The sequence below is a fragment of the Thamnophis sirtalis genome, unplaced genomic scaffold (assembly GCF_051295495.1).
Source record: "Thamnophis sirtalis isolate CommonGarterSnake01/CBP01778 unplaced genomic scaffold, rThaSir2_p1.2 scaffold_6, whole genome shotgun sequence".
Lineage (NCBI taxonomy): Eukaryota > Metazoa > Chordata > Lepidosauria > Squamata > Natricidae > Thamnophis > Thamnophis sirtalis.
The window spans coordinates 131,183,227-131,199,058 of record NW_028261386.1 but is presented as its reverse complement, the minus strand read 5'-3'; the positions used below and the strand labels follow the sequence as shown (position 1 = coordinate 131,199,058).

At 39.3% G+C, this 15,832-nt stretch overlaps 2 protein-coding genes across 3 annotated transcripts in view; one reads left to right on the top strand and one right to left on the bottom strand.

Annotated features, from left to right (window-relative positions):
• The window catches only part of MCPH1 (microcephalin 1), a 123,567-nt gene that overhangs the window by 63,935 nt on the left and 43,800 nt on the right, over positions 1–15,832 (top strand). The window lies entirely within an intron of this gene.
• ANGPT2 (angiopoietin 2) overlaps positions 1–15,832 on the bottom strand; it is a 51,951-nt gene that overhangs the window by 34,755 nt on the left and 1,364 nt on the right. The window lies entirely within an intron of this gene.

Here is a 15,832-nt window from a genome sequence, read left to right as displayed (position 1 = left end):
TTGTTTGTCAAGAAAAAACAATCCTCTTGAGAATGCAGATGGGAATGCTTGGGAAGCCTACAGTATTAGTTTTATACACAGCCTGCTGTGAGCAGCCCTGTCGCTCCAGACCTCCAGCTAAGCTTGCTTCTCTTATCTCTCTTTCCTGTCAACAATTTTTTTTTTTAAGGTGAAAGTGGTTAAATGAAGCCCAGCTAAGTCGAGGGAGATTAGAGAATGGTCAGAACAAGAAGCCCATCACATAAACCTTCCTGAAAGTAGAGGTGGGAACCAAAATTGCAGGATAAGAAATCTCATTTAATGAAAACCATTTGTGTGCGTAATGAAAAGGAATGTTGCTGCCTTTGAAGTCAAACATAGCAACGTATTTCTCACTGGCTTTTTAAAAATTAGCCTGGTTTTCCTGATTCTAGATAATTGGTACAACTCCATCCTGGGCCTTATGGACAAGGATCCTGGGTGAATCCAAACCTACTAGGTTTTGTACCGCCACTAGCAATATTTGCCTGAAGCAGAAAATGGTGGTTTTCACTCAAAACAATTATCCTCATTGTAGATCAAAAGCTACCATGAGAGTTTCTTAAGCTTTCATACTTAGAGGTATGTCTGTTTGTTCTGTTTATACTTGTCTTTCAACACAATCACTTTCAACAAGTGCCACTGGGCAGTTTACAATCAAAATGCAATAAATGTCAGAATACAAAACTGTTTAAAGGTCGTAAAGATCTTTAAAAATATGTGTATTCCCTAAAATATGCTAGACAACTAAATAAGAATAGGGATGGATTAAAATGGGTTTTTGTTTTGATCTAATATGAATCTTCTTCACCAATATTTACTACAATCTATTATGCTAAATGTAACTTCTGTCCATTTTTCATACTTTATCCCTGCTATGCTGAGAAAGTGTATATTGCACTGCTGGTTTTTTTTCAAGAAATAAGAACAATGTCATTGCTGTCACTGGTTAAGTTTGGAATTATGATCATTCGCTATTTTTCTTGGTTATCAGGATCATAATCTCCAGCAACTGTTAAAAAATGAGAACTTGCAATAAACTGAGCACTAATCTCAAAACTGAGAAAGTTTCTGAGAAAGCAATTGAACCAAGGTAGTATCCAACAAATTTAATAAACCACTTGTATTTTACTGAACTCCTCACCAGCTGTACATTTCTTCGGAATAAACAGATATGTTATATCTTCCTAGAAGTGAATTCTGAAATCAAAAGAATGTTCATGCAGAAAGGGCAATAACATTCATCTGAATCAGTATTTGAAATAAAAAGGTATAAATAAAAAGATGAGCAGAGTTTAAGCAAAATTTACATTGAGCATCACGCCAAAATAATTTCAACAGCCCATGGGAAATAGTTTAATAATGTAGCCTCCATAGATTTTAATAGAAAGCAATTTTATACAGGAACACTTCCGAGGTGGCGCAGTGGTTAAATGCAGCACTGCAGGCTACTTCAGCTGTCTGCAGTTCGGCTGTTCAAATCTCACCGGCTCAGGGTTGACTCAGCCTTCCATCCTTCCGAGGTGGGTAAAATGAGGACCCGGATTGTTGTTGGGGGCGATATGCTGACTCTGTAAACCGCTTAGAGAGGGCTGAAAGCCCTATGAAGCGGTATATAAGTCTAACTGCTATTGCTATTGCTATTATGGTTCAGAATCCAGTATTGCACAAGTGATAACACAATTCCCCATTTCTTTTTTTTCCTGAGGCAAGCAGTGACTTCCCAATCCATTTTCTGCCTGGAGGATTAACAACCCCCAGGAAAGAAAAAGGACACACACACCCCTTCCCGATTCAGTTCTGCTGACAGATTTGACCCACTCAAATGGTGTCAGGCAGAAAGAACTGGAAAGAAACTGCCTTCTAATGTAGGACCCATAGGGTAAATCATGATCTTACACTATTTTCACAGCATTCCACACATTTAGAATGTTTCATTTATATTCTCCCTTCAACAAAACACTGTGAGAATCAAGCAGTTCCTAACAGACAAGTATGTCATCTTCACTGCATATTTTTTGTATATGCCGCGTATTGAAAGCTAAATGACCTTCCCTTAAATGAGAATTGGATTTCATTAGCAAATGTTTGTACAATTATGCTATCTCCAGTATTACAAATCATTAGCTGCACAGCTTTCTCTATACCAGTGGTCCCCAACCCCCGGTCCACGGACCGGTGCCGGGCCGTAGAGTACCTGGCACCGGGCCGCACAGCGGCCGGGGGCCATGATCGCTGCAGCGGCCGGGGGACATGATCGCTGCAGCGGCCGGGGGACATGATCGCTGCAGCGGCTGGGGGACATGATCGCTGCAGCACAAAGGCTCCTGGGCCATCGCGAACAATGCCCCCCCACCCCTGCACGCGCTCAGCGGGCCACGGTAAAATTATCAAAGGCTGACTGGTCCGCGGCGATAAAAAGGTTGGGGACCACTGCTCTATACAACACGTAACAATGATTCCTGGATAACAAGGATTCCTGGAGGCACGTTGTATGTTTTTGGCAGAATGCATTTTTTAACAGGGAAAGCAAATTCTGTGGTGGTGCCTGTCGTACAAAGATCTTTCCTCCCAGTTTCACATAAAGAGTTATTGGTGCTACAATCTTTCTCTTTGAAGTATTAGTTAGTTATTTCGTTAACTTTTATGTTAGTTGCAAAGTCGTGTCTGATCCATCGCGACTCCATGGACAATGTTCCTCCAGGCCTTCCTGTCCTCTACCATCCTCTGGAATCCATTTAAGCTCACACCTATTACTTCAGTGACTCCATCCAGCCACCTCATTCTCTGTCGTCCCCTTCTTCTTTTGCCCTCAATCTTTCCCAGCATGAGGCTCTTCTCCAGTGAGTCCTTCCTTCTCATTAGGTAGTCAAAGTATTTGAGTTTCATCTTCAGGATCTGGCCTTCTAAAGAGCAGTCATACAAACACATAATATTCACACCTGTTCAATAGTGGCATATTTCACTGTAAGTGACCACGACTTGTGATTTTATTGCCCGCTTCTCTATTGACTCTGCTTGTCAGAAGCTGACTGAAGCACACAACATTGATCACAAGACTGTAGGGACGTTGCGACAGTCATAACTGCGAGGATTGGGCTAAGAGTACTTTTTCAGTTCCCTTATAACTTTGAATAATTGTTCAACAGGCAGCAAGGGCTGCCTGTACCTCATTAGTGTGCAGAATATATACAACTAAACGTGCTGAATAGTTAATCAAATAGATAGTGGTTGACGTTTTTCTCAAGTAAAATGAATGAGCTAATTCATAACAATAAAAGATTGGCTTGAATGAAATTTGAGAGACCATCAAAACTCCCAAAAAAAAACAAGAATAAAAACCCTTATGTTAATAATAGTACTAAGTCCATATTTTGATATGCTTTAAATTTATCTCAATTGCTGCTTCTTGCACAGTTATCAGATCTTACAATCTGCAAAGATGTTTCCTATGTAGTGGTTTTAATGCCTTTGTGCTATGCCTTCCATATACAATTTCTGGCCTGTTTCTAAAGTGTTGCTTAGATTCAAGACAGATTTCAGTGTTCATAAAATGATTTAAGCCTGCTGCATATTTAGTCATCCAAAGGTGCTTTGCAAATACAAAATTAAATGTTACCAAGAAAAATGGCAAGATTCAATGTATTTGATTACAAAAGAAAAAAGAGAGCCCATGCTCCATAGCATTCTCAAGGGAAAGCCTAGGCCCATGATGACAAACCTATGGCACGTGGAGCCGTATTTTCTGGCACGGCACCCCTCAGCTGTGGCGCACATGCGCGCACCAACCAGTTGATTTTTGGCCTTCTGGAGGACCTGAAGAGGCCATTTTTGCCCTTCCCAGGCTTCAGGAAGCCTCCAGAGCCTAGGGAGGGCGAAAACTCCCCCATGGGGGGTGTCACACATGTATGTGGGGGGGGGTTGTGTGCACATGCGCAGGTGGGGGGCACACACACACAATAGCATGCACGCACACAATTTTGGCACACCTTTAGAAAAAGGTTAGCCATTACTGGCCTAGGCAAACTGAGACAATTAAAATGTGCAGCAATTAAATATAAGGTGGTATATGGATATTTTATTTATATTTATGTTCTGCTCTTAAAGGAAGTGAAGTGCAAGTGCTAGAAATGTCCCCTCTGTACAATGGAGGGAGTCCAGTTCATCATCCTTCCTTCTTCAACTCTCTCTACCCCAAGTCATTCTGTTCTTCTTTTCTTGCTGCCTCCCATGACATCCTCTTCTTGTGCTCTGTCCTACAGGTTGCCCAGCACTCTCCCTTGTTTTCCCGTCCACCATCCTTATTTCAATTTTCCCATGCCTTTTCTCTTGATCTCTTGCTTGCCTACTTTCAAGTTGTCCTGGCGGGCTAAACTTCAGAATAAAGAGCAATGCGTTCTTTATTATATTTGTTGTCCCATCGGCTTTAATTCTACGTTCAGTCAGAGCCCCGTCTGCCTGATATTTCATGCCTTCTGACCTCGTTTACTTCTGTTTGATTGAGAAGAAACAAATCAAAGACTGTTTCTAGTTTGTTGATTTAATCATAATACTTGAGAATATAAACCCCACAACCAGATCTAGCAGGAGACAAATAACGCTTTGAATAAAGCTGCTTGTTCATTGTTATAAAGACAGAGGCTGATGCATTGAAATATATGGGACCATATTTACTGCCCAAAGAATTAAGATTAAAAACTAGATAAATCTTAATTCATGCCTATCATGCCTATCTTTAGTTATAAGTTACTTATACATACGGTAAATAGCAGGGGTAGAATATCATGTTTCATTAATATGAAATGTGTAAGTAAATATATCTGATGATCCCACTCTTTAAGAGAGTGTGTCAGGCACCACTCCATTCCATAATTAGGAAAGAAGACTAAGAGACTCCATGGGTTGGAAATCAAAAGTACTTTTACTAATTATAAATGGTAAGCGAGCAGTAGCAAAGCAAAGTCTGCTTAATTTGGCGCGAACGCAATTGATATATAGAATAGCCCGTTCCCCCCCCTTAGGATCAAAGCTCCAGTCCAATCATAAGTCCTTCAAGTGTCAGGTGTGAGATAACTTCAAAAAGACAGGCCGAAAGATGGAATGTCGAGGCCGTTGATGCAGACGGGAAACACAGACGCATGCGCAATCCCAACGTCTGGCACATCCTAGAACATTCCTCCAGCACAACAATTAACCCCTCCCAAATACAAGCTCCCCCCTTCCCGTTTCATGGCAGCTGAAGCAACAGCAAGGCAGAAGCTGACAGAGTGCTAAATATTTGCTATTGGTTTTGTATTGGCTAATCTACATCTTCAAAGGATTCTTTTGATGTTGTATTTTATTAGCCAAAGGGGGAAACATATTGCTATCAAGGCAAGACATATTAATATCATGAGAACTAAATTTTACCATAGATTAGTAGTGAGAAAAGAATCAAATGGGGCCTCCCGACATCCACCTCTATTTAGACTAAATCCACAGTTGCTTCATCATTCAGATACACCAATTCCAATGCACTCCTGGCTAATATCTTTCCTTCATCTCGTCTTGTGATTTCATCAGGTAATGATACGTTTGAATAAAATAAGTCAGAATGGGTTGCTTTCACTTTCAGCATAGAGCTCCAGACAAACTCTACAGTTTCCATTAAGCATTACCATAACAGCTCTAATAACTATCATATGTATGATACATATTAATTACAATATTAAAGGATTTGAAAGGCTTGGGGTTTTTTTCCCTTTGCTTAATTTACATCAATTTACAAACCAGGGGGGTGGGGGATGGGAATTAGCATAATCCAAAATAACTTTTGTAATGGGCATCTTTTAAATAAAAAATAAATATACCTTTTCTTTAAAAAAACACCACATACTGTACACTTTATTTAACATTTCTGTCTATTCCATTAAATTACGGTAAGTTTAACAAATCTTACTGCAAGGCAAAATGTTTATTAATAGTACTGTTTCATTTACTTCTGACTCTACTGATTACTTTTACTGTTTAATACCATATATAAATAGCTTGAAATAGATCTATACTAGTCTCTATTTATCAGCACAAATATAACATAGATGGATGGATGGATGGATGGATGGATGGATGGATAGATAGATAGATAGATAGATAGATAGATAGATAGATAGATAGATAGATAGATGAGAGAGAGAGAGAGAGAGAGAGAGAGAGAGAGAGAGAGAGAGAGAGAGAGAGAGAGAGAGAGAGTTACAACCCCCGGTATGCCCAAATATAACTCTAACTAGATACCTATCACCCTGGCTTAGCTGATAAGGAGTCGAACTCTGTGGCTTAGTGGTTAACACATCTGCCTAAGATGCAGTACAGCACAGGTTCGAATCCCAGTAAGGGTATGGCTAGCTGATGAGAGCTAAATAGCTTGAAATAGATCTATACTAGTCTCCTTTTATTTATTTATCAGCACAAATACAACACACACATTATATATATAATCATTTATTCATTCACCACTCCAGTTGCCTCAGCATGTAAAAGTCAATTAGAAACATGTTGTTCTACTTTTCTATGCAAGTAGGCAGAACCCATGGAGTTGCTGGCATAGCACATGTGCTTTTAGAGAGCCAGAAGAATGGCCTTTTTGCTGCAACAGGCAAACCTAGTTATCCCTCTGGAATTCTGATAAAATCATTTTGTGATTTATTAGAAGAGAAACACATCGTTCCTGGTTATTTATTCATATTTTTGAAAAGGAAAAGCAACATTTAAATCTTCTCAACTTGTAGAAAAAGAAGTATGCCATTCTGAACACAGATGAATGTACCCTGGGAGGCAGACCAATGATTCATTAACCCCAGTAATGTCTGCTTTGATTTGCAGTGGCTTTCCAGGTTCTTCCCTACTTCCTAACTTCTTTAGAAGGAAAACTGAGGTTTAAATATGCAACGAAGTGTGGATGAGGCATGTCTTCTACCTTTATATTGAATTCCTCTCAACTTGTTACTTAATACTTGCCTATTATCTGTCCTTGGCTGCGGCATTGTTGCCACACTGGAGAGCCACTCATGTGTCCTTGACCGAATTGAAAGGAAAACACCAGACAGAATTCCTTGGGATGAGCTAAGCTTCGAATGAACATCGAAGGTCTCTTTTATTAGAAAAGTTAGTTACAGCATCATCAAAAGAAGCGTATCAGAAGGCATATATAATCACACATGGTACAAGTAAACTAATGAAAAGTTCACAGCATTCTACAAATAAACCAAAAGAAAATCACATCATGGCAAAGGGTGGGCAAAGGGGGAATAGAAAGTTACAACCTAGCAGAGGGAGGGGAGACGGGGAATAGAAAGTTACAAGCTGCATGGCAGAGGGGGGGGGAGAAGGGGCAGGTGTGGGAATAGCTGGCTCACATAGTTCATGAGGCTGCATAGTGAGTCCTGACCGTTTAGGCCGGAAAAATGTTTCTGGTACGATGTCTCTCCATCCCTGTGTGTGTGTGTGTGTGTGTGTGTGTGTGTGTGTGTGTGTGTGTTTCAGGCAGGCAAAACCCGCCCTGCACACACACACCCGGAATGGATTCCAACACTTGGCAAAATATTTTCTGACACTATGTGTAATGAGGATGCTAAGGTTTGATGCCCTCTAACACTTGTTCTAGGCGTAGAGTCTTCTTACTCCAAAGTCACATAACTCTGCTGATTTTAAAATAGTCATTGATACAGTATGAACAGGCTTTATTTGTACCCTCTATCCAGTAAAATAATATGGCAGAGCTTCCAACTGGCCATTCACGACCACTGAATCAATGGGGCCAATAAGATACTATTTGTCTAACTGTTCTACTGGCAGGAAGGAATGGCCAAAAAAACATTTGCTGCTCTCAAACCCTTTCACTCTTGTCGCTGCCTTCTAAAGAAATGCAGCTACACCCGGAAAATCCCATATTCCAAAGGTGATAAGAAGCTCCTTAAAGAAAGGGGCAATGTTTATGCCAGCTTGCAGCTAATAAGGAAATAGAGGCAATGCCAAATGGCTCTGCCACTTGGAGGACAAATGAACAGATGACTAATAATTTTTCATCTTGCATTCTGTAAAGCTTGCCTTTTTTAAACAAGGAAAGGAAAGAGAACCAGGCCGTCCCCAGTAGAGGAAAATATGTAAATGCAACAAAGGTTAGATTGGAGGGAGGGAGGGGCAGTAGGAAAGACAGGACGGAGAGGAGAAAGGAGAGGAACAGGGAAAAGGGAAAGGTAGAAGAAGGAGGGGAAGGTAAAAAAGGAGGAAGAGAAAGGAGAGAAGGGAAGGGAGAGGTGGAAAGAAGGAAGGAGAGAAGAAAGAGAAGAAAGCGGGATAGAAAGGAGGGAGGGAAGAAGGTAGGGAAGCAGGGAGGGAAGGAAGGAGAGAAGGAGAGTAGATAGGAAGGAAGGAAGGAGGGAAGAAGGGAGGGAATGTAAGGGAAGGAAAAGGAAGGAAGGAAAGGAGGGAGGGAAGGTATGAGAGAAGGAGGGGGGATGAAGAGAGGAAAGGGAAGGGGAAGGAAAGGAGGAAAGGAAAAGAAAGGAGGGAAGGATGGAGGGAAGGAGAGAAGGAGGGAGGGAAGTGGGAAAGAAGAAACAAGGGAAGGAAAGAGGGAGGGAGGGAAAAAGAGACCTAACCTTTGATGTCTATAATGATTTTGATATTATGGGAATGTCTTGAAACACAGTCAAATGTAAAGCAAAACAGTGGATGTTGTATTGTCTTTTACCAGCTATTGGTTGTTGTATTTTTCTTTTACTAATAAAAATTAAAAAATTTTTAAAAAATGAACAATGACTTTGTAGCACCATCCTCCATGAACATAATGCCAAAAAAAAGGGAAAAAAAAGAATCAATCTTCATAGATCCGAGTGAGACCATACTGATCCACCATAGTATCTCTAGTAATCAGGAAAGCATCAAGTGCTTCAGTTGTGGGAAAAGCTTCAATATTACAGATACAGTACCTGCCTTCCAGTCAAAAAAGGCCAGGGATATAAGAGAAGGGCTAAAAAAAAACCCACTAGTGAGTCAGCTCATTTATAGGCATCGTTTATTTATTTGTATTTGTATTTATTAAATTTATAGGCCGCCCAATCCCGCAGGACTCTGGGCGTCTTACAAAGGAAAAAGAAAAAAGGAAAATAAAAAAATGATTTAAAATTCACAACACACATTCGTTCTAGTCGGGGCTGGACCTTTCAATAAGGTCAATAGCCCCAGGCCTGCCGGAACAGCCAGGTTTTAACAGCCTTCCTGAAGGCCATGAGAGTGGGCAAGGTCCGGACCTCTGGGGGTAGCTGGTTCCAAAGGGTCGGAGCAGCCACAGAGAAGGCTCTCCTCCGGGGGCCCGCTAGCCGGCACTGACTAGCTGACGGCGTCCGAAGGAGGCTCACCCTGTGGGATCTTATCGGCCGTTGGGAGGTATGTGGCATTTGCTTTTTAAATTTACTTGCTGCCTATCTCACCATGGGGCTAGTCTAGTTTATAAAAAGGAAGAAAAATGAAAGGAGTGTAAACAAGACAGAAGTAAAATAATAGAACAATAAAATAAACAATGACAAAGGAACACAGTAATAATACTACTGTATATCAGTATGATAACCCCAAAAGAGTAGAGCATAAAGAGGGGGAAGGGAGGTTGAGTCTGCCATCAATCTTGCAATCTTTATATATCATCCAATTCTCATGGCATCCGGCATGGCTGTCTGTCAGGAATTGTGGCACAAAGAAGAAGAAGTAGACCACAAGTCCAAAGCTAAGTTTTTTATCGAAACCCTTCCTGGAAAGGGGTTGCTAACTATTGAGTGAGGTACTAGATCCAGTGCTAATAGAGATCAACAAAAAGAAGGTCTTGCTTATGTCATATAAGAAAGATGAGTTCAGGGACCACAAAGTAGTCTTTGTCCTACTTTGGACAAACTAGTGTTTTGGAGCCAAAGCAGGATATCTTCCCCTTTTTGTTTGGCAGTTTTTCTCAGAAGTATTCTCCATTTTTTAGTCATTCCCACGAAGAGCTGGAACTAGAAAGAAATTCTGACTATCCAGCATCTCATCAAACAGAGAACTTTCAGAATGAGACTAAGAGCAACAGTAGACCAATTCTGTGGCACTGGTAAACCGTGTCGGAAACATACCTCCATATTTCTATAATTTTCTCCAGTATCATTTATAATAGCAATCAATTTCAGTTCAGACCACTTCAGATTGTTCTGGTATTAATCTCTAGAGTGTTTATACCAAAAGTGATGGCTACATTCATAAATAATCTGAGGATTCAGGATATGCACATCTGCACATGCCTTGTTGATCTACCAAATCCAGCACCCAGATCAGAGTTGCCTGGAAAATCACAGCTTTATACTGAGTACTTCATAGACATGTCCTAATAAACACACAAAAGAAAAAAAACATATTATTTCTTGCAGGACATGCAGAAAAAATTCAGAAGGTAATAAAACTGATCTTCTAGTAAGCCAACATAATTTGTTTTGGGGACAGTGGAAACTGTACCCAAAGGTATTCCTGCAGACTACAGAGAAGTGAGGAACAGTTATAAAACTAACATGCTTATAGAAAATGATGGCTTGCCTAGATTAAATTCGTGGGGATGCATCTATTCCCAAAGGTCACAATGTCTCTTGCTGCTTTCCTAGATTCAAATTGCCACCAGAGCATATCTCCTATCTTCCCGTTGGTGGTTGCGTCCAGTTAATCAGTTTCTATCAGAGGACCAACCAGGTATGGGCCATTATCAGTTCCAGCCTGTTAATCTGAGCAGATCACTTAAGGAATTATTTCAGGTGGTCAGAATCACCTTTTTCCATCAACTGGTTGGTGCTCAGAACAGCATGCTGCATCTGGATGCTCAAGAGCCAAGAAGTTACTGTACAATGGCAAGCAACCTGGCTTGAAACCTCGGCAGAAATCTCCCAACAATAGTTGTAGAATACATAAAGGGATCCACAAGTGTCATAGTCAACTAGTAAGCCAACATAATTTGTTTTGGGGACAGTGGAAACTGTATCCAAAGGTATTTCTGCAGATTACAGAGAAGTGAAGAACACCAGTGATTAACTTATTTGTAGACACACAACATAGGCAAATGCAGGAGAACTTCTCAACGGAAGCCCCATCATCACATTTCCTCCAGTTGTGACATCAGTTAAAATGGCATGCAGAGATCAGTAGGTGAGGAATTAATTCATCCTTGTCATCCTACTATTGACCTCTGATTTTTGAATGAAGTCAGTAAGGCAGACACCTGCAAATTTGTCAACAAACTCCATCTGCCGTCTAAATAGCAGCCAACATAATTCAATTTTAATTCTCATCTCTAAATACCCAACCAAGTTGTATCAGATGGCCAAATAGGATATTCCAAGGATATTGGAAGGAAATGCACCAAGCACAAAACCCCAGGCGTTCCATTCTCTTGAATGATACTCTGGCATTCATTTAGATTTGTCCAAATAAGTTGGATAAGTTGTTTTAGTCGTATTACGCATTTTCTAAGCACTAACAGTGAAAATAACACACAAATCTTGCAGCTGAATGGGAGGTTACCTAGAGGACAGGAAGGAAATTCTGCTTTGGCCCTACCTGCTGTCCTGGCAAGTTCATTGTCTAGTGACCCAAAGGCCACTTTGCAGTAAATCCAACTACCATTTAACTGAAAACACTTATAAATCAGTACAATATTTTAGGATTCGGGAATCCACAAGAAAAAAAAATGCTATGAAACTATTGAGAGACATCTAGACAATATTGCTAATTAACCCTAGCAAGAATATTGCATGTTCGGCTCCATACGGTTGCATCCCAACAATATGACTGAAGCAACAAGCTAGCAGTTGTTCAGCCTGTTTTCTAAAGTATGTGTTGATCTCCCAGAATGTTAACCTTGGTAATCAAATAGGTTCCACCACAAAGCTGCGTTCGACTAAAGCGCGCTCGACGAAACCACGTACCTGACATCATCACAGTGCGACGAAAAAAGCATGCTGTGAGCGCTAAAGCTAAAATTAACCCCTAAACCTAACCCCCCGAAACCTAACCCTAAACCTAACCCCCCGAAACCTAACCCTAAACCTAACCCTTAACCTAACGCTAACCCTAAACCTAACCCTAACCCTTAACCTTACCCTAACCCTTAACCTAACCCTAAACCTAAACCTAACCCTTACCTTAACTTGAATCGGCTTGCTTTCAAAGCGCTTTTTAAAGCGCCTTTTTTCTCCGCAGTCGCTGTTGTCGCGCTGCTGATGACGTCAGCAACGCGCTTTAATCGGCCGCGCTTTAGTGGACCGTGGTTTTGTCGTGCCATGATCAAATAAACGCCACATGCCTGTTATTCCTCATGTCCAAACTACGAATGAAAGTTAAAGCAGGTCTCACGGTCTCCTTAGATGTTGTTTCTCTCTGAGAAAGATCTTTAGAACATTCTTGCAAATACTTCAGTGCAATTGGCAGAATAATCATAAATAAAAACTAGTATAGCTCACAAGTTGCCAGGATTACTGCCAGGTCAATTGTGCATTATGGAGATGAAGTGAACTTTAAAAACAAGTAGAATCTTCTACAAATCAGCAGAATTCTGTTAAATTCACTAACATGCTCTGAACTGAATCTATGCTTAAATGCTAGCAAAACTGAATCCCCAACATCATATCTGCTGCTAGTCCTATCTACCAATATCCATACATTCAGTATAGACATTTGCAGTGTGGGAAACTAGGTATTTGAAGTACCTGTGTGAAAACTTGGGTGATCCAGAACCCTGCATGATCAAATGGCTGGTTCACTGATTATACAGACATCGGAGATAAGGCAAGTTAGCACATGTGAAATCAGCAGTGGAAATAATCAATATGAAAAGTTTCCATATACTTTTGGTACTATTTCAGTCTAATGAGTGGGTTAAATATCTGATTAACATATGGAGTTAACCAATTAAACCATTCGATAAATAAAATGCTAGCCAGTTCAATCAGGATAGGTGCAGCATAAAATCTGTAGGTTTCGTCTATGTGAGAGATCTTCAAATGTTGTTCTTCCACCCTGTAACTATAGACGAATAAAATATAAAATGGTTCTTATGCAGGATGGATGGATGGATGGATGGATGGATGGATGGATGGATGGATAGATGATAGATAGATAGATAGATAGATAGATAGATAGATAGATAGATAGATAGATAGATAGATAGATAGGCAAGCTGGCTGGCTGGCTGGCTGGCTGGCTGGCTCTTATGCCTGGGCATAATCTTGGATTATTATTTTTTCACGATTCATTGAAGTGTAACTATTTCCATTGATGACTTCAAAATCCTACCATGGAACACTTTTGCTACCAAGTCATTGGAGCTATCTACTCTCCTATCTAATAGGTTAAACTGTTTCTACTCTCCTATCTAATAGGTTAAACTGTTTCTGCAAAATTGGATCTGGTACCTGCTTGCAGAATATTTATTACATATAGAATATTTATTAAATATAAAAGATTCCCTAGTTTTCTATTTCTAGTACCTAATATAACTTGTCCGGGGGATGGTAAAGAACATTGTCCATGGGGTCACAATGGGTCGGACACGACTTCTCAACTAACAAAAAACAAAAACAATATAGCTTGCAACTGAGTTCAGAAATGGAATTATATTATCTGGTTAACTGTTTTAGACGTTCATTAATCAGTTGTTATTATTTAGCCTACACCAGAGATTCTCAAACTTTGCAATACCACAGCCCCTAAAATGAACAATGAATTTTGGATAACTACCTTTCATCTTTAAATAAAACTGATGATTTAATTGGGGTTAGGATTGGGAAACAGGTAAATACTATATACCATTTAATTTTAACATTAAATTTTAACCTAGAGACAGTTAAGTATAAAATGTTAATATTCTTTGGCAAAATTGGTGAGGCTAATACAGAAATTCCAGGATTTTTACTTTAAAAAAAGTATGGTACAGAGGATTAGAAGCCCCATATATTTTATCTTCCTCCCAAAATGAGATTTGTTGAATTTGTTGAAATATATTGTGAGCTAGTTTTTATTTTTAATAAGATATCAGAAACATTAGTACTTTTTGGCAAGATCTTAAAAGAGGCTACACACATTTGTACTAATAATAGTAATCTCATTTTAACTGTAAGAACATGAGTGCGCGATTGTAGTTTTCCAGGAACTTGTGAAATGTTAATTTTCTGTTAGTATCCAGGATGTAGCTTTGACATTGTCCAGCTTTCTATTGTAATGCAAGCATGGTGAATTCAGTCTCTTCCATTCAGACAGTTCACTGTCCATTCAGAAACATAACACTTCCTTTTGATGATTGATTCAAGATGGGAAATGCAATCCCGCCTGATGATGCGGGCAACATTAGGAGCAAAACTGTTATAGATAATTGATGTTAGAAAGAATTCAGTGTAGACAGTAGTAAAAAAGTGCTTGTTCTCCCATACAAAACTAATGTTTACAAAAGCAGGAAGAAATCTACATTAATCAGATTTTCTGGAATAGAAGTGTTGATTTTAAATGCACGTACTAGAGATCAGAAGGTTGCAAAAGGCTAAGTTAAACAAATATAAAGCTAAAAAATGGTGAGAACTGAATGTCAGAAATGGAAAGGTGGCTCTCCAAATGTAGGACTGTAGTTCTCATGGCTTTGCTAAGTTTACTGGCCATAAATAATTTCAGAGAGATTTACAAGCGAAAAGTAAAGATAATGGAAGCTAAATCCAAATAGTTTTAATCCAGCTTTTTTTGTTCAGCTGACAAATGCACTATGAGAATGTTGAATATAACCCAGAATTTCCTTGGTGTTTTTTTTTTAAGATTTATGTTGTTAGACCACATTTGAAATTAACATTAGCATTTAAAAATGAAGCCTAAAAATAATGTACATTAGTCTGCTTTTTTAAACAAACAGTGCTGATCTCTGCCATTTCCACTATACTGTACTGTATCTACCATACAGCTTATGGTACAATCAAAATGCTCAGTTGCTTAGGAATAGATCTCATTCATTGCAATGGGATTCCTCCTGAGTATAGGAGGAGACTATTAAATAAACAACCCACAACACTTTAATGCTTAATTATTACACAACATTAAATATCAGTGTTGCCATTCAGTTATATTTTCACATCACACAGTAGTCAGCTGATTTGACAAGACATGAAGAATTCAGTTCCTGTATGCAAGTTGACTACAGCAGCTATCAATTGCCATTCACAGTTCAAACATACACTGTTAGACACCATTAAATTAAATGATGTGTGATGCTTTTACAGTATTGTACGGTGTAGCTACAGATTTCTATATAACATATAAAGAAATGTACTGTAATAAAACAGCAAATTAGAATTCTTATTAAACTTTCTGCGGAATGACACCTAACTGGTGTCTAGTTTTGAAAAAAATCTGACTCCTTTTTTTTTTTAAATTAAAGCACATGGGATATCATGTGACCACACATTTTTATTTAGGTTGACATCAGTGCCTAGTGGAAGTAAACCTCGCTGTAAAACAGACATCTTCAGTATTAGTCATATAATTATTACATTTTTTTTTATGCAGGAACCTTGTTCTTACATCTATTTTATTATGCATACTTCACATTTCCCTGCATTCAACCAGATGAGTTACTGGCATAAAAATATAGCCTGAGAAAATGTAACTTCTCACTACGCAATGTTATTTTACCAAAAAGAAGAATATAGTTCAATGTTCAGTGAGTATCCCTTGAAAATGGATCGTCTTTTGCTTAAGTTACTTGTCAAGCATAGAAAATTAAAACGTCAGATTA